The sequence below is a fragment of the Pseudochaenichthys georgianus genome, chromosome 3 (assembly GCF_902827115.2).
Source record: "Pseudochaenichthys georgianus chromosome 3, fPseGeo1.2, whole genome shotgun sequence".
Classification (NCBI taxonomy): Eukaryota; Metazoa; Chordata; class Actinopteri; order Perciformes; family Channichthyidae; genus Pseudochaenichthys; species Pseudochaenichthys georgianus.
The window spans coordinates 14,389,708-14,413,213 of record NC_047505.1 but is presented as its reverse complement, the minus strand read 5'-3'; the positions used below and the strand labels follow the sequence as shown (position 1 = coordinate 14,413,213).

Below are 23,506 nucleotides of genomic sequence, written 5' to 3'. Positions count from 1 at the left end.
TCTCTTTTTAAGCCTCCGATTTGCTTTCTCCAAAACTTGTTGCCAAAACTGTGAAGTCCTTGCATTTCCTGAGGTCAAATACTAAGAAATTATCACATGACTTGAAGTCATATATCTGATTTCAGATGTGAAGTTACTAAGTACACTTCTTCAAGTACTCTACTTAAGTACAATTTTGAGATATGTGTACTTTACTTTGATCTAATTTGTCAAATTAGCTGCACCTTTACCAGCTTTGAGAACACTTTAATTATCAATCATTATAAAACATATCATATATTATTCTGAAATGGACCAATCTGCACAATGGCTACTTTTACTTTTGGTACTTTAACTATATTTTGATGATAATACTTTTTAATTTTACTTGAGTAACATTTTGAATGCAGGACTTTTACTGTAACAGAGTAACACTCTGGTACTTCTATTTAGTAGAACATCTGAGTACTTCTACAAAAGTACAAGATCTGAGTACTTCTAATAAAGTACAAGATCTGAGTACTTCTACTCGAGTAAAATATCTGAGTACTTCTACTTTTACTTATCTGAGTACTTTTACTCAAGTACAACATCTGAGTACTATACAATTATTAAGTTTAATAAAAGTATAGTACTCAGATGTTGTACTTGAGTAAAAGTAGAAGTACTCAGGTATTGTACTTGAGTAAAAGTAGAGTAGTACTCAGATGTTGTACTTGAGTAAAAGTAGAAGTGAAAGTAGCGACAGTAAAAGCAGTTGTTGTGCAGATTGGTCCATTTCAGAATAATATTATGATATGTTTTATAATGATTGATCATTAAAGTGTTCTCAAAGCTGGTGAAGGTGCAGCTAGTTTGAATGACTTTGTATACTGCAGGGTAGCTTGTGAATTTACTCCAGGTGGAACTAAAGTCTGATTTAACACTTGATTAGATTTCACATCATTCCTCCACATCTGTAGAGTAACTAAAGGTATTAAATACATGTCGTGGAGGAAAAGTACACCATGTACCTCTGAACTGTAGTGGAGTAGAAGTACACCATGTACCTCAGAACTGTAGAGGAGTAGAAGTACACCATGTACCTCAGAACTGTAGAGGAGTAGAGTACACCATGTACCTCTGAACTGTAGAGGAGTAGAAGTACAAAGTAGCAAAACATTGAAATACTTAAATAAAGTACAAGTATCTAAAAATGTACCCACGTATAGTACTTGTTGAATTTATGAACTTAGTTACTTTACACCACTGGCTATACAGATAGAAAGACTAAGCCTTGCACAGAGGCATGACAATACATTTTCAAAATGCTCAACAGTGCTGCCAAAATTATAAACTGACTGCTACACAATTATAATAAATGCTTTTATATATTTCTATTAGATGTGACTCTTTGGCGTTTCTGTTATTATTACCTGCTGCTTTAGTTGTTCTGACTGCTAACATCCTCTGTTCCTCATTTTAAAGCCGATATCCCGTGGGGGGTCAGGGGTCGGGTCCTTGTCACCTTTTTCATACCTGATGATTTTGCCTCCCTGACTACAGTTGCTTTAGCGTGTAGAAGCTAGTAAGCCTACTATTTGATGTGTTTTAGATAGGCACTACATGTTTCATATGCAGACCTTATTTTCCTGTTCCATGTTCAAATAAAACATTTTCAGTGGTAATTTTGTTTTGGTCATGGAAAATGAGGTAAAGGTCATTGAGAAGTCATGGAAAAGTCATTGAAAATCATTGGTGAAAAAGTGTATGAACCCTGCTTGTAACTCTCTGATACCACCCCATGAATGCACTGACTTGCTTGTAGAACCATGCTACACAAAGCAGCCACAGCTACTGTATCGACATTTTAAAATTGTATTTAAAGAAAAAGCCCTAACAAATCAGCAGGGCTCTATTTCAGTATTAAATAAAGAAAAAAAGTCAGCAACAGCTGACATCAAATCTTTGCTGAGCCTAAGGATAATCATAAATAAATAACATAGTGAAAATAAATATGCTCAATGCTCAAAACAGCAACATCCATGCACGGAGCACCCGTAGCATGGAGATCATCATATCATTCTGTCTTGTATTACTTAACAAAAATAAATAAATCGGCTCGTTCGCGGGCGGGAGCTGGCTCTCGTCGTTCACTTAAAAGAGCAGACACATCACTAATTTGTAGGGGAAAGGTGTAGCACCGTCATCTTGACTGCACACTCCACCCACGTGGGCCTGGTAAACAAACGGTAGAGGGCCTAGCATTATGAATATTCATCAGTGCTTATAACTAGTATTTTTATAACATTCTATAATTGTTCATGATTCATTATAGATATGACATTTTTTAGGATAAAAATATGACATTAGTGAACATTAGGTAAGTGGCTCTGTGACTTTGCCTTGCCCCGGCTCTGGGTCTGGGCTGTTCTGGATCACCCTTCTGGACTCTTCTTGACCTCTCACAGGTGAAGATAACACGTGAGGCCACATTGACTACATATTACCCAGCTGCTCCAGATTTCCCAAGTTGTTACGTATCACAACTCAAAACTGGCTGGTCAGAGGCTCCAATACTGACGCGGGATGACTTTGCAAAGTGTAAAAGTTACGGAGAATATATGAACCGCAATTTTAACAAATCTAATGTATTTTGTACTGGTTTTACACATTTACAAGGCAGGGGGATAACTTCACCTTTTTCATGTACAGCTCCCACTTTAGTATATGGTGGTGTTTCAGGATGACTACACATTATGTGGAAATTAATGTCAAATAATTCAATTTGTAAAAAGTTTGTTAATTGAATGTGAGAATTTTCAGAATGTTTTTTTGCATGTTGTCGTTATTTATAGGTTATTATGCTATGATTGTACTGGTCTGGCCCACTTGAGATCATATTTGGCTGTATGTGGCCCCTGGACTAAAAGGATTGTGACACCCCTAACCTGTCAGGCTCACCTCGCCGTCTTCAACGCTAATGTGTCTTCACAGCTGGCTGTAACTGTATGATTTGCGATAAGACCAATCATAGGCCTTGTTGTTGTTCTTCTTCTTGTTATCTTTAAAGGTATAGCCAAAGATCAGGCATGGGGGACAGAAACAGGATGACATGCGGCAAAGGACCACGGGTCAGAGTGGAACCCCACCCCGCTGCACAGAAGACTGAGCCTTGGTTAGAACAGTTTTATATTACATTACATTGCATTTAGCTGACGCTTTTATCCAAAGCGACTTACAATAAGTACATTCGACCAGGAAGACACAACCTTGAAGAAAACAGAATCATAAAGTACATCAGGTTTCATAGAGCCAAGTATTTCAAGTGCTACTCAACTGGCTATAGATAAGCCAGTCCTTTATTAGTATATAAGTGCTCTGTTAGCAGTTCTTTGTTAGTAATTCTATCGCTCGAAGTGGAGTCGAAAGAGATGAGTTTTCAGTCTGCGCCAGAAGGTGTGTAAGCTTTCTGCCGTCCTGATGTCAATGGGGAGCTCATTCCACCATTTTGGAGCCAGGATAGCAAACCCAGTGTTTTTGCTGATGGGAACTTGGGTCCCCTTCGCAGCGAGGGTGCAGCGAGTCATTTGGCTGATGGCAGAGCGTAGAGCAAGAGCGCTGGGGTGTACGGTTTAAACCACGTCCTGGATGTAGGAAGGGCCAGATCCATTCGCAGCATGGTACGTAAGTACCAGTGTCTTGAAGTGAATTCTAGCAGTTACCTGAAGCCAGTGAAGGGAGCGGAGGAGCGGCCGTGGTGTGGGAACATTTAGGACGGTTGAAGACCAGACGAGCCGCCTGCATTCTGGATGAGCTGCAGAGGTCGGATGGCACATGCAGGTAGACAGCCAGGAGGGAGTTGCAGTAGTCTAGGCGTGAGGTGACGAAAGCCTGGACCAGAAGCTGCGTCGCTTTCTGGGTCAGCTGGGACGTATCTTCCTGATGTTGTAAAGCGTGTATCTGCAGCAATGTATCCTTCTTTCTATCTGCACATTAAGCATAAACTTTGGCTTGATATACCAAGCGAACAGTTACAGTAAGTACAGTAGGAATTAAACAAAAATAAAAAATCTTAAGTGTATGCCCATCTGTAAGGGATAATCTACCCACTTCTTCTAAAGTTATAGGACAGCATATTTTTCACCTAATAAAACACACACCATTGTAGATTTTCCCAAATTAGACATAAAAGTCTCTGTTGACCCCCCCCCCCTATAGACCGTGTGTAGACTGGGCTGGCTAGAGGCTCCCTGAAATAACATCAAATGGAATGCTTGTGCACTTTTTATTTGTTCGATTATTATTATTAGGATTTCAACAAATAATATCACCCCACTCGTCTTAATCACTAAGAATCATTTTGCTGACTTGAAGTGGTTGTTAGCAGGTTAACTGCATTGTCCTCCAACGTTAAAAGGAAGTTTACCTCTGAACAGGCAAGACCTTTGATCCCATAAAAAGACACTTATGTAACACAGGGTAACATGTTGCTGCAGTGTTTGATTTAGATCCAGTCTCAACAAGCTGCCGAGGGTCTCCCTTCTCCTCCACACAGAGGTACTGTCTGCTACTTTATACTTTCACTAGACTCAGGTAGGCTATAATTAGTGTGAAACACTTTGGAGTTGTTTAGTGTGTTTTGTATTTTAGTTAGCTGATATCAATGTAAGCTTTAGATGTGTCATAATTGATATTTAGTTTAGTTTGAATCGAGCCTTATAAGAAATAAGTTGTTTTATTTACATACCATGTATTGCCGCAAAAGCTTGATTTTGTCAAATATCTTAATGGGTTTACTTTATATTTGATGATCTTGCCTGTTTTGGGTTGTAGAAAGTCCTCTTTGCCAAATATGTTATGCGACAGCCAGGGATTTTGGGCCCCATGAACAGATAATCACATTGGTTACTTAAACATTTTTTTCTTAATGTTCTAAAATAGTTTGGGCCCCTGTCAGTCACGGGCCCTGTCAGAATCGTCCTAACTTTTCACCCAGCGGTAAATAAGGATATGATTACATGGAGAGCCATTGGTTAAAACACTGGGAACTAAATATTACAATGTAAATATATTTAGCCCAGTTATAAATTGTGGTTTACAAATAAATGGAGTTTCCTGGACTGCAAACAAATACAAAAAAAGGCACTTGGGGGAAATATAGCCCTTATAGTATTCACCCATCATGCAACACTGTAGCTAGTTAGTACTAAATCTATATTAAATGGACGTTTAAATAGTATAATTGTTTTTCTTTTGGAGGCTAAAATTAGCTTAATATTAACAAAACATGAAATGATATTTCATTTCATTTCAAACCTTTATTTATACAGATAAATCCCATTGAGATCATTGATCTCTTTTTCAAGGGAGACCTGCTCAAGTAGTTCCACATGAAACATAAAAACATAAACAGAACAACAAAAGGACATCATACAGCATCATTTACATAATTATCCACATAAGCAGGTACCAATAGCTTCCGATTGACTAGCATCAACCGAGCTTTAAAAACATTTAGTAGCACCAGATTGTTCAGTTTCCATTTAATTTGCAGACTATTCCAAGACAGAGGAGCTGCGCATCTAAAAGCTATCTTCCCTAAGACAGTCCTAGCAGTTGGCACATTTAATAAAACCACAGCATTCGATCTCAGGCAGTAGCCACTTACAATTCAGAGATCAGGGAGCAGATATAAGATGGAAGTTTCCCTAACATGGCTTTGTATATAAAAATGTACCAGTGACTGAGCCTCCGTACAGTTAGTGAAAGCAAACCAGCCCTTGCATACAGGGTACAGTGATGGGTTAATGCTTTACAGTTTGTCACAAATCTTAGTGCACTGTGATACGCAGCATCTAACTTGACCAGGAAATTGGCAGGTGCATTCATATACATCATATCCCCATAGTCCAGCACAGGTAAAAAGGTCACAGTGACTAGCCTTTTCCTGGCCTCAAGCGAGAAACAGGACTTGTTTCCTGTAGAAGAAACCTAGCCTAACCCTCAGCTTTTTTAGCAGGTTATTGACATGAAGTTTAAAAGTGAGACAATCATCAAGCCAGATACCAAGGTATTTGTAACGGGCAACAACTTCAAGTGTTGTTCCTTGCGTAGTTACAATATCTAAAACAGGCTCTGGTGTCTTTTTTGCTTTTGAAAAGAGCATTACCTTGGTTTTATCCACGTTTAAAAGAATCTTTAATTCAGAGAGCTGAGTCTGAATAGTGTTAAAAACAGCCTGTAATTTAACAACAGCCTCCTTAATGGTGGGACCTGCACAATACATGACAGTATCATCCGCATAAAAATGTAAAGTAGCTTCATCCACATTATCACCTACGCTGTTAATATATATGGAGAATAAAAGTGGTCCTAAAACAGAACCTTGTGGTACACCATTAGAAATGTTTAACCACTCAGAAGATAGTCCATCAAAATGAACACATTGGGACCTTTCAGAGAGGTAGTTCACAAACCACCCCACTGCAAGGCTGGATATGCCAATACTGAGTAGCCTCTGCTTTAAGATGCGATGATCAACGGTGTCAAACGCTTTGGAAAGGTCAATAAACAGAGCTGCACAACTCTGCTTATTATCTAAAATACTAGTAATGTCATTTACCACTTTCATTGTCGCAGTGATGGTGCTGTGTTTCTTTCTGAATCTTGACTGATGTTTAGACAGGATATCATATATAGATAAAAACTCCTTTACTTGTTCACTCACAAGTCGTTCGAGCACCTTAGCCAGAATTGACAATTTAGAGATTGGCCTATAGTTATTTAAAATAGTTGCCTCCCCTCCTTTCAGTAAAGGCAAGACATAAGCAGACTTCCATACTTTTGGAATGGCATTTGTGCTGAGGGAGAGGTTAAAAAGAGAAGTAAGAGGTGGAGCAATAAAATCTGCAGCTATCTTTAAAAAGAAAGGTTCTAAGTTGTCCGGGCCAGCCGGTTTCCTAGGATCTAACTTGGATAATGCTTCATGAACAATACCAATAGTTAAAGGAGTAAAACTCCAGACCACATTGTTCAGAGTCAAGGATTGGAGCGTTCACAGAAGCAGAAGTACAGTCAGTGACAGAATCAAACATAGAGCCACAAGACACAAAATGCTTATTAAAGCAATTTAGCATAGTAGCCCTGTCTGATACAGTGCCAGGTGCTGTGGTAAGGCACGGAGGTAGCTCATTTGGGATATCACCAGTGAAAATCGATTTTATGGCTTTCCAAAATTTCCTAGGATTATTCAGGTTTTCTGTGGTAACTGACAAATGGTACTTTGATTTAGCACTTTTTATTTGAGATGTGAAGCTATTTCTTAGCTGCCTAAAACGTAGCCATTCTACCTCTGAGCCTGATTTCCTAGCCTTAGCCCAAGCATTATTTATCTCATGAAGTAGACTGGACAGCTTAGCAGAAAACCAGGGATTGTTTCGTCCCTTCACTCTAAATGTACGCAGAGGTGCATGTCTATCTATAATTTTCATAAAACCAAGATAAAAATAAGACCATGCAGTTTCTACATCAGCACACAGATTGATTTTACCCCAATGGAACGGGCGGTGGTGGCGAAGTCGATAGGGACTTGGCTTGGCAATTGGAAGGTCACCAGTTCAAGTCCCGGCAAGACCAAGTGCTACCGAGGTGTCCCTGAGCAAGGCACCGTTCCCTACAGTGCTCCCCGGGCGCTGTTCAAAAATGGCTGCCCACTGCTCCTAACACTAGGATGGGTCAAATGCAGAGAAACAATTTCCCCACGGGGATTAATAAAGTATATCAAAATCAAAAAAAAAAAAAAAAAAATCAAAATCAAACAGATCATGTAAAAAACCCTGCTCCAAGTGTTTTTTGTCTCTCTTTGTGATGATACGTGGTTTAACCTTTTGGACCTTAGTGTCCCTAATTGTGGCTACAACACAGTGGTCACTCACATCATTAGCAAATACTCCCACAGATGAGTATTTATGTGGAACATTTCTTAAAATTAGATCAATTAAGGAGGATTTATTTGGGGACTTAATATTTGGGCGAGTAGGACTGTCTATAATCTGGGTAAAATTCAAAGAGGTACACAGGTTTTTAAAATCCTCTGACACAGAAGTTAACCAGTCCCAATTAAAATCACCAAGCAGCACTATTTCCTTGTAGGAAAGTTGTGATAACAGTTTTGCCAATGACGATAAAGAGTCCTCGACAGCTGAAGGGGCCCTGTAGCAGCCCACCACCATGACCTGTTAACCCTTTGTTACCTCAATATTCACGGCTAAAAATTCGAGCTGTTTACTAACAGATTTGGAAACCATATTAGTTACACAAAACTTATTTTTCACATAAATGGCAACGCCACCACCTTTTTTAGCCCGGTCAGTACGATATACACTGTAACCATTTATGTAAATGTCAGAGGCCAAAATTGATTTATCTAGCCACGTTTCTGATAAGACAATGAGATCAGCATTAGTCGAACTCGCCCAAATACGGACAAAATCTAATTTAGGTAACAGACTACGCACATTTAAATGAATTAAACCTAGCCCAGATCTAGATATAAGATCAGCAGGAGTAGCTACTTGACTAATACTGCTAGGTGGACCTGGATTTGGCTGTACATTTCCTGATAGTAACAACAATAAAAATACCAAGCACCTTTTCCTCTTAATCAACACACATACATTGTCAGCTGTTCTAGAGTCACCAGCAAACTTCGCAAAAGTGAGATTAGAGTTTAAAAAACAATTCTGAAGGACCATCGTGGCAGGCATGTGAGAAAGACAAACATTTTCCGAAATGAATGTCCGCGACAGTGCAACCAGCAATTGTTTGTGCAACACCACCGAAACTGTACAGGGGATGTCCACTGCGGGCGGCAGAACATACCCGAATCCAGTAGATTTTTCAGGACGACTAGCGATCTTCTCCTTGTCCAGCACAGCCAAGAAAAGGCACAGCAGAAACACGACACCCACCATTCTCCCAGTCCAGCACAACAGTATCCACGCTGTTCCCGGAGCAAGGTGGAACCAGGCCTCAGCTACAGCAGCACAGCAGAGCAGAGAAGGTGGAACCAGGCCTCAGCTACAGCAGCACAGCAGAGCAGAACAGGTGGAACCAGGCCTCAGCTACAGCAGCACAACAGAGCAGAGAAGGTGGAACCAGGCCTCAGCTACAGCAGCACAGCAGAGCAGAGCAGGTGGAACCAGGCCTCAGCTACAGCAGCACAGCAGAGCAGAGCAGGTGGAACCCGGCCTCAGCTACAGCAGCACAACAGAGCAGAGAAGGTGGAACCAGGCCTCAGCTACAGCAGCACATCAGAGCAGAGCAGGTGGAACCAGGCCTCAGCTACAGCAGCACAGCAGAGCAGAGAAGGTGGATTCAGGCCTCAGCTACAGCAGCACACCAGAGCAGAGCAGGTGGAACCAGGCCTCAGCCACAGCAGCACAACAGAGCAGAGAAGGTGGAACCAGGCCTCAGCTACAGCAGCACAGCAGAGCAGAGAAGATGGAAAAGTTTCACCTGTGAAAGTGATTGTTTGGTGGGAAAAAAAACAGTAATGTGCTTTAACTATTTTGTATTATTTCATCATTTACCTAATTATCTAATAGTATAAAGTAGTATCATCTGTATATATGTGGACGTCATGTGTTTCAAATATAGTGATGAAATATTTGATCAACATGGAGTTAAGTATTTCTGGAGTGGAGATTTAATATTTGAAAATGCACGGCAATGTGTTCTAAAGAAATGTCTCTAACCAACACACTCTCACTCCCTAAGCGTCCAATAGCGACGTTTGGTCAGTGTCCGTGGCGTCCAATTGTGACGCTCCTAGGCTCCTTCAGCGTCATAAAGGGACGCAAATAGCTTTCAACTGATTGCAATGTATTCCCATCTGCGTGGATGGAAGCACGGCTTTCGTTTATGCCGGCTGCCCTTAAAGGCAATGTGAGCGTCCATTCCCATTGGATAACGGAGAATTGTACACCCGGAAGTAAGTATTCCTCTTACTGTCGATTGATTTTACAGTGATATCTGCACTACTCATCGACTAAAAAACACCAGATTATCCTTGTTAATTACACAACATTGATTGGTTTAAATGATGTGCAATGCTTTGTATTTTTCCCCTTCGATTCGGAGAAACAAATATTTGTTCTGAGTAAAGGATGGCAGAAGACACTACACTACCCAGAATCCCCAGCTATCATTTGGACTACACCATGTGCTCTGTTTGACAAACCCCGTTTTTTTCACCATTCATTCCATGGCTGGCGTCTATGTCACGTGATCTTCAAATTTCTCCCTGCAGAAAAAGAAAACATGGCCAAAATTCGTTTTATTCTCGGTAGAAAATGCCTATTTTAAAGTTAGTTTGGCCATTAAAATGCGTTTTGATGTCATTTGATGCGAGAAATATGAGTTGTTATTTCAGATTATGTGTGCAGTGGATGTACATGATCTTTAGTTTGCTAGTTATTACGAAGATTACTTCAGGAAATCGCGACGTTTTCATTGTAACCAAGGTGGTTGCTAGGGACGCTGCTATCGATATTATTTCTGTTATGTTGTGTAACTGTTTAATGGTGTTATCTTTATTGCTACCCCCTTCCCCGTCAATGTATAGTGTTGGTCCACAGCCTAAACATATTAGTTTAACAAAATCCGCATCTAAAGATAGCCTACATTATTTTCCCCCTGTGCAATTCCAGTCTCACATCTCACAGCACATCGTTATTAACAAATACCGTAAACAGACCGAAAATATTTAAAAAAAATAATAATAATACCTTATTCCGAGTGTGCTTGTTTTTCTCTTTGAAAGTCATCACATAACGGCATTGTAATACACGGTTCGGCTGCATTACATATTACATATCTGCCGTAGTTCTGTATTTATAGAGCCCTGATGAGAAGACAAACATGAGGAACTGAAAACGTGACGTGGATCATAAATATATCAGCCATTAAACAACATCTTACATTTATTTTCACACAATACGTCTCCTTGCAGTATCAACACTAATTCGGCTCACTTTTATATTTGATCCAATTGGTAGATAGGCTGTATTTACACCATAAAGGTGCACAGCTGATATAAAGGGACAACTGGTGGTTAAAGCATGTTATTGAATTTAATTATTTTTATTATTAGATATTAATACGATCCCTATAAAGTATATTCATTACTCGTTATTCTCTACTAATAGTTCATTAAAGACTGTATGTAATGACTATTTTGCACATCCCTTTCAAGATTTCAAGATTTTCTAAGGTTTATTGACATATCATATAGGCCTACACAACTGTGGTGTAGTTCTGCACTGAATGAAAAACTTGGGTTGCAGGTTCCTCAATAGTGCATTACAAGACATCTATCAATATTTGTGCATACCTCCAGCAATGTTAACTATGTTGAAGCACTTATTTTAACTGATATTATACGTAATGTATTATACTCTTATAAGATGTATGTAGATATTTAATCTCCGGCCTTGTCAGGTATTGAACAATCAATAAATAAAGAACACAGAATTGTTGAATATAAAACACAGAATTTGTGTGATTATACTAAATGATTTTCAAATAAACACAACTGCATATTTAACTGTTACACATGCTGATGTAACGCAAATGTTCCAACTTGGGATCAATAAAGTATATCTTATCTTAAGCTGATCGATGGCTACTGCCATATTTGCAAAATGTGCCTCTGAACCTTGACAAGTGCATGTTTCAGGCTTATCAATTAATGTAATGTAATGTTATCACAGGGGTCACACACATAAGACCAGCTGTTAAATAAAGCTCTTCTGACCTTAGCTGGCATGTGGGTATATATATTAATACTGCCCATTATGGGCACAAGCAATTTTCACCCATTTATTAATTATATGTTTTAAATGTGAGTGTTTCCTGTCCCCTAAACCTCCAGGGATGTACACAGTTTAATACTGGCAACTTCTTATTATGGGAAATACGAAAACGTCTTTTAAAACTACAACTCCCAGTAGAGACGTGCCATAGAGAACATGTTGCGAAACAGAATAGCCAGCATGTGTAGTTCTGGGGACGGGGTGAGGGAGGGGGGACGCGTTCAAATCCAGTTTTGGACAGTCTGCCGTGGTTCCATCCCATTTCAAGTGCTGTTCGAGAATCGGCTTAACCCTCGGAGCACACTCTCCAATCACAGAGCTTGAGGACTATCACGGGGTTTGTCAAACAGAGCACATGGTGTAGTCCAAACGATAGCTGGGGATTCTGGGTAGTGTAGTGCCTTCTGCCATCCTTTACTCCTGGGAATGGATGCTCACCTTACCTTAAAGGTAATGTGAGCGTCAAATCCCGACGCAGATGGGAATACATTGCAATCAGTTGAAAGCTATTTGCGTCCCTTTATGACGCTGAAGGAGCCTAGGAGCGTCACAATTGGACGCCACGGACACTGACCAAACGTCGCTATTGGACGCTTAGGGAGTGAGAGTGTGTTGCCCTAACAGATGTACTTTTCAATTTGAACTTGTTTTCAAGTGTTCACTGAACTTTATTCCCTGACTAAAAAGTATTAAGACACCTCTGCCTTCACTCGACCGTTGATAGTCTAGACAGTCATCTCAGGACTAAAAAAGCTGTGACCCCTACACATCCCTACAGTATAAATAGTACTGTCTGTGGCTTTGTGTGTTTAAGATTTGGTGCGTTTAGGTGTGGCATAAATCTAACACACACAGCTGTTACACCTGATCAGAAATCCTTTATAAATGTTTCCTGTTTGTAAGGGATTCAGTATCATCAGCATGTTGTGGGTTTTACTGTGCAAGGGTCACACGGACTCATCTTCATGGAAATGCATTTCATTTTGCTGTGGGAACTTTGACACAGTGTTTATGGGGGGGGGGCTCTGTAATTCATTGACACAATTACATCAAAGACATGGCTTTTTGTCTTCATTATGAATTCACAAGAAATATATAGAAGCATTCTTAACAATCTTTAAAAAAAATACTTATATAATAGAAAATGCAAATACAAAAAGGGAATATAAGACATAAAATAGTGCACATTTTAAATAAAGGAGTAAAATATCAAATGAATACAATATAAATTGTAAAAAGGTAAAGGCTGCTTTATTTGTGAAGCATGTATTATACACAGAGCTAGACTGGGGCTATACAGTTAGTACAAAAAACAACTCAACATAAGATCATACTTCATAAGTGACACAGTAGGGACAATGGCGGTGCTACAGCAGCAAAGGGACAGTACACCAGCAGGAAGAACATCTAAATATTATGAATAAGTAAACTAAATCAGCCGAGGTTATTGACTTGCTCTTTTGTTTTGAAGTGCCTTGTAAAGGTAAAGTGATGAACTGCAGAGCTCCAAATGCTCATGGCCTGCAGCCAAATGATTGGTCGCTGTACTATTGAGCAGTGGTGGAAGGAGTATACTCGACTCAGATTCTTTACTTTTTTTTAAAATAACATTGCTAAATAGTAAGATACAGAAGTAAGAGTCCTGCTTTAAAAAGTTTAATGTTTAGATACATTATGTGGAGTAAGTCAAAAGTAAAATATTGGCATCCAAAATGTAGTCGATTAGAAGTGTGCTACAAAGTAACATAAACTGAAAATACTAGTAAAGTACGAATAACTATAGGTTACTTACGTAACCCCAGTACTCAGAGTAACATGAAGTGAGATGTCTCACTATGGGATGCGCCTCATCGCGGAGCAAACAGAAGCATCAATCTCATTACGCCAATCCTGATTGGCTGGTGATCTTGACGTCAGCGTCAGGGAAATCACCCCCTATAAGTAGCCTGCGCCACGACGCATGCGTCATTCAAAATAAGCACCTCTTCTCGCTTCACCATAGCAAGGAGGGCCGTCTGGTGAGACATCTCACTTCATGTTACTCTGAGTACTGGGGTTACGTAAGTAACCTATAGTTCTCATTCATAACACTCCGTTCGATGTCTCACTATGGGATATTGTAGCTCCCGTATTGCCAGACGAGCTTATCTCGAAGATCACCGATCAACCAGAATTTAACAGGTGGAGTCCCGACTCAACAAGGTGCCCAGCACTGCTCGGGCCACGCTTGGAGCGGAGACGTCTAGCCTGTAAAAGCGGACAAAAGTGAGCGGCGAAGACCAGCTTGCCGCTGCACAGATGTCTTGGATGGAAACACCCTTGAACAAAGCCCAGGATGTAGCCAGGCCCCGAGTCGAGTGAGCCCGCAGACCCGAAGGTGCTTGCAGATTCTGACTCGTATAGGCCAAAGCAATCGCCTCCACGATCCAGTGGGATAGTCGTTGCTTAGTAACAGGCTTACCCTTGTGAGGTTTAGCCCAGGACACGAAGAGTTGGTCATTAAGACGAAGCTCTTTTGATCTGTCCATATATGTGTGTAAAGCCCGGACTGGACACAATCGATCCTGCTGCTGCTCCCCGGAGGAAACCAGCTGCGGAGGAAATGCCTCAATGTCAATCGGGGTACACGAACTAACCACCTTTGGTGTAAAGGCAGGGTTGGGTTTCAACAACACTCTCGTTTGCCCTGGGGCGAACTGAGTGCATGAGGGATGTACAGACAGTGCATGGATATCTCTGACCCGTTTAGCGGATGCCAGGGCCAGTAACAGCACTGTCTTGAGTGACAGATGTTTCATGTCAGCTCCTTCCATGGGTTCAAATGGGGTCATTTTAAGCCCATTTAATACCACTGCCAGGTCCCATAAGGAGTAGCATGAAGCTGCAGCGTCAGAGACAGCACTTGTGGAACCGCACTTGTAGAACCGCACACACAGGTCCCGCGTCACGGCGGCACGTGACGGAGCACGTTCACATGAATGTGAACGTCAACGCAGAGAATGTGAGTAATTTGAAGTGCTGTTACAGTTTTATTTGTTTAACATTAATAACAATTCCGGTGTCTTGAAATTAAGTGTGATTAGCTAACATGAACTATGATAGTGTTAAGGCAATACAAACAAACATCTGTTTGCTTATGATAGCTTCTAACCGTATTAAAGTCTCTAAAACAACTATTCGTTAGCTATAGCTTTCGGCAAAAGCATTACCAAAAGCATTAGCTTCGTTAGCATATTTGATCATTTGTTTAATGAAACTAGCGTGATTTTGGCAAGCCCAACTAGGTGTCATAGTTGAGTAATTGAATCACTAATTACAGTAAGAGTGTGAGTAATGTGAATCATGTTTTTTTTTAAAGTTAACAACTATTCTGTTGTATTGAACAGCCATACAAGCAACAAGTGCTAAATGTAATCTGTTAGCCTATGATGTTAACCATTTTGTTTATTTGTTTAATGAAACTATGTTATGGTTATGTTATTTGACAGAGGCTTTTATCCAAAGTGACTCACAAAAAACATAAAATAACCATAATTAACATTAGAATTTCAATACAAATAGTTACATAGTCAAGTTACATTACTTATTACATTTTTAACAGGGTAATTACTCATCTGTAACCTACTACATTTAAAAAAAAGTAAACTTCCCAACCCTAATGATTAATTATAGTCAGCTAATTAATTAAACTTCAACGGATGACAAAAGCATGTCAATATGTCCACTACATTAAATCAGCAGTAGCCTAAGTTCTGTCTTCAGTGTAAATGCTTCTTTAATAGTCATTGTATTACAATTTGAATTCATTGTAAATAATCTTTACTGTGCTGACTGCCTGTTTACCGTTTATCAGACAGTGTCATCATTTTGACATGTTTTGTAATATTGCATGAGGTGTTTTAGTCAGTTATTGTTGAGATTATTAATGCATATCAATTGTGCACCAATGCCTTAGCCTTTCCCTATGCAATACTTTAGATGACGTCTTGTTCTTATTGTTTCAAAGGCATGGCCAAAGGTTTGCCTTCTGGACTCTGGAGGCCAGAAGCTTGCTGGAGGGAACCTGTAGGAGCCACATATGAAGCCATTTCTGTGTTTGTTAAGATACATGTTTTTTGAGTCACTATAGGTGGTGGGCGTGTCATTGCATTGGGATGGTGACGTTTGTGCTTATATCCGGTTGCTTTTACCTGTGCAGCTGGCAATAGATGGGGGAGTGAGCTAGAGAAGGACAATTTTTGTTGACCGCACGCACTCACGCAGGCACTCAGGCACGCATACAAGGAGATACGTACATTCATATGGAATATTGCATTTTGGAAAGGAAATAAAAGGTCAAACGCATACGGTGTTGGAAAGACTGAGTTTTTGCGCGTCCACAGTGTTTTTTCTCTTGTTTAGTCCCTCGCGGCACTTTGTTTAAGATTACTGCCGCAATATTAAGTCAACAAAAAAACTTGTACCACACCGTGGATCTACGGAAAACGAAGATATATACGGAGATTCCTAGGATCGATCTGGACGCTGTGGAATTAAAAGGAAACATTGTGTGCTGTGTTCGCCGCTGTATTGGAGAGCGGATTAAGGAAACTTCAGCGTACTGCCGGTGTTACCGTTTAACTGGTTACACCGGGGAAGTCGTTACGTTACGTTAACGGTAGGAATGGGGCGTGTACTTTGAGGAACCATTGTCGAATAGCCAGGAAATACACATTTCGATCGCTTCTTTTGTTGTTTACATTTATCTTTTGGTATATTTGGCTCCATAGGAACACTTTGATGCACATTCAGTATCAGTGTGTGAGGTTGTGGTTGCGATGCCGATATCCGGAGGCATACAGCGAGGACTACAAAATGACAATGAGGTGACTGGGGATGTCTGTTCAAAACATTGCAAACGTGAATAAATCATTTCAAATATGTATTTGTCTCCGACTGTCATTTGTACATCGTTGTTAATGTGATGTTTAGTAGCTTTGATAGCTGTCCATACCTCCAGACAGCCTAAAAGTAAGACACAAGTTGTTTACTCACAGCCCGAATGCAGCATCGAGATCCGTGGCCAGCTGTGTCCTCTCGATTAACTTGTGACAGGACTTCTGTAGCTATTCTCCAGCGAGCAAGGTTTGTATTAAATACCTCCATCCCTCTCATCACAACAAGACTCTACACTGTGCAGAAAAAAAACAACATAAATGAAAAATGAAAATAACCTTGCTGGATAGCTTAGAATGAAACAAACAAGGCCGAGGCTATATACAGGACGGTCCTGTACACAACGCCAAATGGCTATATACAGGACCGTCCTGTACACAGCTCTCTGAAATGGCTATATACAGGACGGTCCTGTGGATAAGATATCTGAAATGGCTATATACAGGACGGTCCTATAAGGTCTCTGAAATGGCTATAGACAGGACGGTCCTGTGGATAAGATATCTGAAATGGCTATATACAGGACGGTCCTGCACAGAAGCCCTGAAATGGCTTTTTATGTCTACAGAAATATGGATATAATTGGTGTACAATTAACGTTTACAGCAGGATACATTACAAAAATGTACAGCATACTACATACAATTCAAAAGACGGTTTCTCCGATTTCTAAAATAAAAATGCCGGCGTAGCCGATAAATGATTTGTGTTGCTTTCAATGCAAAATCACTACACGTCAACGAAATGTCGGCGTATTCTTTAAAAAAAACCTTCAGTTTTAATAAAACCGAGTAGTCTTTAAAGTATGCAGTGATATCCTTTACAAGTAAAACATTGTGCATTGGAAAATATAATGTAGAAAATGATTGAAACAACATAAAAAGATAAGCCAAAAAAAAAGACTGAAATCAGCATAAAAAGCTAAGCAATTGGCATGGAAAGAGATTTAATTGCCACAATTTTATATTGAGGGGAAACTCATTGAAAATAATGTTGTCGTGAGAATATTTATCTGTGAATCCTATCCCTACATTACCACCCGCGAAACTTGCTTAAGCATGCTATAATAGCCCGGTCTGTATATAGTCATTTGACGTTAGCTGCAGGACGGTCCTGTATATAGCCATTTCAGATATCTTATCCACAGGACCGTCCTGTATATAGCCATTTCAGAGAGCTGTGTCCAGCACGGTCCTGTATATAGCCATTTGGCATTGTGTACAGGACCGTCCTGTATATAGCCTCGGCCTTGTTTGTTTCATTCTAAGCTATCCAGCAAGGTTATTTTCATTTATGTTGTTTTTTTTCTGCACAGTGTAGAGTCTTGTTGTGATGAGAGGGATGGAGGTATTTAATAAAAACCTTGCTCGCTGGAGAATAGCTACAGAAGTCCTGTCACAAGTTAATCGAGAGGATCACAGCTGGCCACGGATCTCGATGCTGCATTCGGGCTGTGAGTAAACAACTTGTGTCTTACTTTTAGGCTGTCTGGAGGTATGGCCAGCTATCAAAGCTACTAAACATCACATTAACAACGATGTACAAATGACAGTCGGAGACAAATACATATTTTAAATGATTTATTCACGTTTGCAATGTTTTGAACAGACATCCCCAGTCACCTCATTGTCATTTTGTAGTCCTCGCTGTACGCCTCCGGATATCGGCATCGCAACCACAACCTCACACACTGATACTGAATGTGCATCAAAGTGTTCCTATGGAGCCAAATATACCAAAAGATAAATGTAAACAACAAAAGAAGCGATCGAAATGTGTATTTCCTGGCTATTCGACAATGGCTCCTCAAAGTACACGCCCCATTCCTACCGTTAACGTAACGACTTCCCCGGTGTAACCAGTTAAACGGTAACACCGGGAGGATAAAGAAGGACTGACGGACAATCCACACAGCATCAAGAGCGAGCGGTATGTAACTTCTTCATTCATGCTGTGTAAATGTTTGTTAGAACACAGTGTGAATAAGTTACTGCTGCGTGTCCATTGGGGACTGACTTGTTGCTTGCGTGTGTTGGTTTGTGCCGCTAGAGGTTGCTTATTATCGGCAGCTGTGATATATTGAGTTTTCGGCTGAGTGGATTGGAGCTTGTGTTGGTGCATTCATTAAAACATTAAAAGAATATGTCAATAAGTGGAGCAAATTCAGATGTCAATGTGGCAAAAATGGATGAACAAAAGAGAGAGTCGATACTCACTGCCAAGGCTTTGGCAAATAAAATGGAAAAGCTTCAAAAGGAACGTCAATCAAAGGTTCACAAAATGAAAAGTGTGATTAAAACAATGAAGGATCTCATGCAAAGGGATGACAACACTTCACAAATACAAACTCAACTTGAGCATTTAATTCAACTGGTTAATGAAACCACCCTGTTACACAAGTCTGTAATTCCTCTTCTTCCTGCAGACGAACAGGAAAAACAAAATGTATGGTTTGCCAAGACACTGAAATGCAATAATGGATTTATCGACGATGTCAAGCAATGGCTTTCTGAAACTGGGAGACACCCGAGCAGCACCATTGCACATGTGCCCTCAAATGAGATATCTGATAAACACCAGCAAAGTATGTCTCATGTTTCAAAACACTCTGGGAAAAATGTTGAAAATTCCGAAGGACAAGATGAAATAAAACCAAGCGACAGTGTTTCAAACATAGGAAGCATTGTGTCTTGCACCAGGAGCTCTGCTGGAACCAGGTCCAGTGTTTCAGCTACATCATCATGCATCAAAGCTGAGGCTGACATGGCCGCTCTCATGGCACGACAAATGTTACTAAAAGACAAGCATTCATTGGATGAACAAGAGGAAGAGCTCAGGAAAAAGAAGGAAGAGCTCAGGAAACAGAGGGAGGAACTGGAAATGGAAGTGGAAATAGCCGCATCAAGGGCTAAAATGAATGTGCTAAGACGCTCTGGAAGGTCTCGTGCTGCAAGTAACGCATCTGTGAGTCCCAATGGCATGAATTCTTATTTGGAAAGGGGACGAAAGGAAGCCACACTCAGTGCTGGAGCTAAAACATTTGTGCCTGACACAAACAGGCCTACAGGTGGCCAGTCTGATGCACAGTTTTCGCACAGAGAACATGAAGTAGCCAATGGACATCTGCAACATCAAGCCACAAGAATCTCAGAGGCCAATATACATCAAAGTTCAACACAATCACATCCACAGTTACAGCACCAAAGCAATCACCCAGCAGCACTGGCACCAAGCAGCAGTGCTCAGAACCCATTACTTAATGTCTTAGAAAGACAAAATGAAATAACATCCATGTTGGTTCAGCAACAGTCTCTTTCTTTTCTGCCTAAAAGAGAAATTCAGATTTTTGATGGCTCTCCGTTTCAATATCAAGCATTCATAAGAGCTTTTGAGCACAGCATTGAGGAGAAGACTCACAATCCTAAAGACCGCCTGTATTTTCTCGAACAGTACACCAGGGGGCAGCCTTTGGAGCTTGTCAGAAGCTGTCAGCATATGGCCCATGACAGAGGATATGCCAAAGCAAAGGCTTTGCTACAGGAGCATTTTGGTAATGCACAGAAAATAGTTTCAGCTTACATGGAAAAGGCTCTTTCATGGCAGCCAATAAGAGGAGAAGATGTGCGAGCTCTGCAAGCTTACGGTCTCTTTCTGAGAGGATGCTGCAACGTCATGGAAGAGTTTGAATACATGTGTGAGTTGAACATGCCTAGCAATATGCTAGCCATCATAAAAAAGTTGCCCTACAAATATAGGGACAAATGGAGAACCCTGGCCTATGACTTACAGAAAAGGCAGGGCCGGAGAGCTACATTCACTGATATTGTTAACTTCATTGAAAGACAGGTGGATATTGTGAGTGATCCACTGTTTGGAGATATACAGGATACTCCACCAGCAGCCAACAAAGATGTGAGGAAAGCTACATTTGAACCTCGTTCAAGGATGAGGGGAAGCAGCTTTGCTACTACTATTACGACAGCCAATAAAGTGGAACCTGGAATAAGAATGAAGGAGAGAGGCTCACTAGATACAAGTGTTTGCCTGTTTTGTGGAGGTGGACATACACTGGATCTGTGTTTTCAACTGGAAAGAAAGGCTCATAGTGAGAAAATCGCTTTCTTGAGGGAACATGGTGTGTGTTTTGGATGCTTGTGTATTGGGCACATGAGTAAAGACTGCAGGAAACGCCTCTCGTGCAAAGTATGCAGTCTGAAGCACCCAAGCATACTTAATATCTATCAGAAAGAGAAAGAAAATTACACAATGCAAGCTAAAGGAAAAGCTATAAGCAGTGCTCTGATCTCCGTTCAGTCCAGTGGTCTTACAGGGGCCGGTGAGCCAGATTGTACTCTCTCCATAGGGCCTATTCAAGTAAAGTCTAAGAAGGGACATGAAACAATCATAACATATGCCTTTCTGGATCCTGGGAGTTCAGCATCATTCTGCACGGAGCGGCTGATGAACAAACTGAATCTCAGGGGAAGAAGAACAGACATTCTCCTTCGGACAATGGGTCAGGAGGAAATAGTTGGAAGTCACATTGTTTCTGACCTGCAGGTGGCTGGATTAGACAGCAGTCATTATTGTGAGCTGCCTGACACCTACACCCAGAAAACTATGCCAGTTCATCGAGGCAACATTCCTCGTCAGAAAGACCTTCAGAGATGGCCTCACCTGAAACATGTAATGATTACTGAGATTGATTCAGATGTGGACCTGTTGATTGGAACTAATGTTCCTCAGGCACTGGAGCCATGGGAAGTTATTCGGAGTGTAGACGGAGGCCCATACGCAGTCAAAACTATGCTGGGTTGGACTGTCAATGGACCTCTCAGAGGAGACAGGAGTAGTGAAATGACTTGTGGACAGCCAGATGTCACTGTCAATAGGATATATGTTGCAAACCTTGAAGATCTGTGGAAGAAGCTGCTAAAGGCTGATTTCCCTGAATGCAGTCAGGATGAGCAAATGGGACCGTCAAGAGAGGACTGTCACTTTATGGAGTACGTCACAAAGTCTGCTAAGTTGATGGATGGCCATTACTGTATTGGCTTACCTTTAAGGAAAAGGGATGTTAGTATGCCAAACAACAGGAGAGTAGCAGAACAACGTACACTGAGCCTCAAGAGAAGGTTTGATAAAGATGTTTCATTTCATGCTGATTACACCGCTTTCATGAATGACATCCTTTCAAAGGGCTATGCAGAGAAAGTGCCAGTTGTGGATCTGGAACGCAGTGACGGCAGGGTATGGTATATACCACACCACGGTGTATACCACCCAAAGAAGAAAAAGATCAGGGTCGTATTTGACTGTGCAGCTACATTCCAGGGAACATCGCTGAATGCGCAGCTCCTACAGGGACCAGATCTTACCAGCACACTGGTTGGAGTCATGACAAGATTCAGAAAGGAACCTGTTGTACTCATGGCAGACATTGAAGCCATGTTTCATCAGGTTCGAGTACCAGCTGAGGATTCGGATCTGTTGAGGTTTCTCTGGTGGCCAAATGGAGATCATCATCAGAACTTAGAAGAGCACAGAATGGTTGCACATCTGTTTGGAGCTACATCGTCGCCAAGTTGTGCTAGTTTTGCCCTTAGAAAGTGTGCAGAGGACCATCGGGAGAAGTTCAGTCCCAAAGTAATCAACACTGTCCTGCACAATTTCTATGTTGATGATTGTCTAACATCAGTGGTTTCAGAGGAGGAGGCAGTGGAACTCTATCATGACCTTTGTGCACTTTGTGCTCAAGGGGGCTTTCATCTCACAAAGTGGATTAGCAACAGACGTACCGTGCTTGCTGCTATACCTTCAATGGAGAGAGCGAAAGAAGTTAAGGATCTGGACTTGGATAATGACACACTCCCTGTGGTAAGAGCATTGGGCGTACAGTGGTGTGTTGAATCAGATGTCTTTAAGTTCAAGATCATGATCAAGGACAAACCCATAACCAGAAGAGGGATCCTTTCCATGGTCAGCTCAATATTTGACCCATTAGGAATATTGGCACCTGTGGTCCTATCAGCCAAGATGATTCTTCAAGACTTGTGCAGAAGAGAACTTGGTTGGGATGATATTATACCAGCCTCAGCTGCACAAGAGTGGAACAAAATGGCTGAAGGAGCTCTGCAATCTCGAAGAGTTTAAAGTTGACAGATGCCTAAAACCGGTGGATTTTGGGGAAGTGACCTCTGCTCAGCTACACCACTTCGCAGATGCAAGCGAAGACGGCTATGAAACAGTGACTTATCTGTTATTACATAACATTAAAGCACAAGTGCACTGTGTTTTCATTATGGGAAAAGCTAGAGTGGCACCATTGAAACCAATAACCATCCCTCGAATGGAATTGACGGCTGCCGTGGTTGCAAGTCGTATGGACAAGATGTGTAGGAAGGAGCTGCAAATGCAACTTAAAGACTCCATATTTTGGACTGATAGTACTTCTGTACTGAAGTACATCAGTAATGAGACATTAAGGTTTCGAACCTTCGTCGCAAACAGGGTTTCAAAAATACGCAGCGTATCAAATCCATCTCAGTGGAGATATGTTCCCACCGCAAGCAATCCTGCCGACTGGGCTTCCAGGGGAGTCAAAGTGGAAACGCTCCTGAAAGATGACACATGGGTGTCTGGACCTCAGTTTCTCACTGGACCTGAAGAACAGTGGCCTGGGAACCCTGATGGCTCTGAAATGGCACCAGAAGACCCTGAGGTCAAGATAAGTCTGA

At 41.0% G+C, this 23,506-nt stretch overlaps 1 protein-coding gene across 1 annotated transcript in view; it reads left to right on the top strand.

Moving 5' to 3' along the window:
- The first annotated feature begins 4,434 nt into the window (after positions 1 to 4,434).
- LOC117462921 (ATP-binding cassette sub-family C member 12-like) overlaps positions 4,435 to 23,506 on the top strand; it is a 53,117-nt gene continuing 34,045 nt past the window's right edge. The window contains exon 1 of the mRNA XM_034105293.1: positions 4,435 to 4,518. The gene's annotated coding sequence lies outside the window, so the exon portion shown is untranslated. The remainder of the gene's footprint in view (positions 4,519 to 23,506) is intronic.